At 44.8% G+C, this 2,985-nt stretch overlaps 1 pseudogene; it reads right to left on the bottom strand.

Moving 5' to 3' along the window:
* Positions 1-1,824: 1,824 nt before the first annotated feature.
* On the bottom strand, positions 1,825-2,716 carry LOC100398095 (mitochondrial carnitine/acylcarnitine carrier protein pseudogene; annotated as a pseudogene).
* Between the last annotated feature and the right edge of the window lie 269 nt (positions 2,717-2,985).

Here is a 2,985-nt window from a genome sequence, read left to right as displayed (position 1 = left end):
GAAGAACCATTTTGTTCCCTGCACCCCCTGCAATCCAGCAAATCCTCTTGTACTGAATTAGGTACTCTTAGTTCCAACTGATTTATTCATTCTTTCTTTCAGGAGAGCTGGCATATTCTTCTGTGCATTGAGGTATGGCATTGAAGATAATGAGTGACTCAATCCAGTCAATTTAGTACACACTTAAAGGTCTATTGCACATGTTGCTTTGGGAGCATGAGTTATACAAGCAAAGAGGAGAACGTAGCTCTTGATTTCATGGAGCTAGCTTCTCTGCACATGGAAGGTCACACCTGGGGAGACCTTGAAAATTTTCCATAAGATGGGCTTAGGGGCTTCAGTCTGGCAGAAGGAGTTGGCTAGGGGACTTGAGTCTGTCTTTGCATAGAAGACACTGTGTTTTTTTTGAGAATGTGTATTTGGAGAAGGAAGCTGGTAGAGATTATTGGGAGGTGGGTAAAGTTACCCAAATATATAAAGACCCCAGGGATCTCTCCTAAAACATGTCTGTGAGGGAAAGATACATAAAGCATCAGCAGAAGAGGTTTAGGAAGGGAACAATGCCTGAGAGGATAATTTGAGGAAGTCTTTGTGTAGAAGTTACATTTCTGGCTGTTCCTGAGAGAGGTGCAGAGGACTGCACAGGCATGGAGGGGAGCAGGGTGGATGGAAGGCCTGTGATCACAGAATTTTGATCAGTGTTGGAGGGCCTTCCAAGGAACCTTTGAACAACTCTTCACCATTTTCTTCACCTGAAGAAAATAGAGAGAAAGTTGTTCTAATGTGCTGAGCTAGAGGAAAATAACTTTGCCCTGCTAGAATGTGTCCTGCCTTGTGAAAAGATTGTAATTTTACCCGATCTTAATGGACATAAAGCAAGTTACTATTTTTGGGGGGATGTCTGTGTATCTTAGGGCACAGTGCCTGACATGTAGAATGTGTTTAACAAATATTTGACAATTTGAACTGAACTGAGATGAATTAACTTTTTGCAGGTCATTTAAAATTACACGTCAGAGCATTTAAAGGTTTCTCTTTTTTTTCTTCAAAAATTAGAAAAAACATTTACTGTTTCTTGTTAAAATACAGTGCTCTCATGAGAAAAGTGTGCAAAAAGAGCCTTCCTACACCCTGGGCTTTTTCACTTATCCCAGCAGGCTGGGACTGTCCTCACTGCATAGGAGGAAAAGTTCTTTACCTACTTCTGGGAAATTAGGCACTTTACTCTAGTTTTACTTTTAATTACTTTCATGTGTAAAAAAAAAAGGCAAAATCCAACAGCTAATGGGTTATCTCTTCCTAGGCATATATGCCCAGTCCACTTGGACACAGACGTGGACCTCAAGTCCACCTCCCCCCATGTGCAGCCCAGAATTAGGTGGCACCCTGGAAATCAAGTGGGTGTTCCTGGCTAGGGATTGAAGAACATCTCAGCTCCTGGTCAGCTGGTTGAAAACATGCAAAGTGTCTCCAGTGAGAAGCTAAGATTACCTCTTTAATGAGAAACACTTTGGGTGTGGTGGGGCCAGATGTTAACAGGCAGGCAGCATTCTTGCCACAGGTAGTATCTGGTCTAGAAGCTAATAGATCCCCAAATCCTCTTAAGGTCCCTTACATTGACAAGAATGAATTCAAGTTTCAAAACGACACCCCCAAGTTATACAAGGTAGAGGATGTCATTAAGACAATAGTCTCACCAAGTCCATGAGAGCTCTGATCCCACCATCTCCCTTCCCTCACTCTCCAAGTCTGCTTAGTTCTGCCCGCTACTCTTCCTTCTCAGCAACAGTTCCAGTATCCAGAAGTCTTGAGCAGCCTTCAGCCTCACAAGTTGGGCATGACCCAATTGAGAAACTTCATGGCAACATCAAGGCCAAGGAAACAGGCTGCATTGGTGGGGAACGCTCAGGTCATCACTGCATCAACAAGGACGTGCTTCCTTCATCCCAGATTATCTCCCTCAGCACATCTACAGAACTGTTAGGATATTTCCTAGGAGATTCAGTCTGGAAGGGAGACTTGAGCACATCTTGGGGGACTGCCACAGCCCAGTTGAAGATTCCTGCTATGCCCCAGCCACCAGGATTCAAGGCACACTGAGCTCACTGACCCTCTTTCCCTCCGGAGTGAAGATATTTTTTAGTTATTCATATATCATGAAATATATTCCACTAGCTGGGACATCTCACATAAGGGTAAGCACAGTCCCTTCATAGATGCCTTGGATCCCAAACTCATGGTACAGCTTCTTTGCATAGTTCAAGGTACCAGTGTACGTGGTTTCCCCTGAAGAAGCCTGAAACGGTAACAAGCACTTGATGGGTTCTCCAGGGATCATGATGCCTGTGGTCCATGTACCAGATAACATCCCAGCTGCAAATAGCGGGGGATATCTGAGCATATCCTCTGGGTGTTTCTGTTGTAGTTTCTTCCCCAAACCAAACCCAGAGAAGCACACAGCAAACATGGAGGTGACCCCGATGATAGGGGCAGCCATTCCTTGATACAGCTCCATGGTGCCCTGTCTAAGAGTTATCGGGAGACTGTCAAAGATCCCAGAGTACAGGGGAGGCTGTCCTGACTAACTCAGTGGTTGTGTCTGCAGTTGGACCTTGGCAGTGTCCAGAGGGTGCCCCATGAACACCAGGCACAAGGCACCAAAGCCTCTAGCCAGCAGGTTCTCGAGCGGGCTGATGGGCTTTGGTGGGTTGGCCATGGTCAGTCTGCCTGTCCCTCATTATGTTTTCCTGGGCTGTCCTGGCTCGGCTGTCCTGGCTCTGCTGCCCCAGCTGCAGTGCCAGGGCTGCCAACCTTGCATTTAAAGGCTTCTACTTGCTAATTCATTTTGGTTAAAAAAAATCATTCTCAGAGATAGCCAAGGTAATAGGCATTTATGTGTTGTATGAATGTGATGTTATATATATATCAAAGCAAAATTTTTAAACTAATTTACTACAGAGATGAACCAAGTTAGAAATTGTTGTC

The sequence above is a fragment of the Callithrix jacchus genome, chromosome 4 (genome assembly GCF_049354715.1).
Source record: "Callithrix jacchus isolate 240 chromosome 4, calJac240_pri, whole genome shotgun sequence".
Taxonomy (NCBI): Eukaryota; Metazoa; Chordata; class Mammalia; order Primates; family Cebidae; genus Callithrix; species Callithrix jacchus.
Note: the sequence above shows the minus strand (reverse complement) of the source record. Positions and strands in the feature narration are given on the sequence as shown.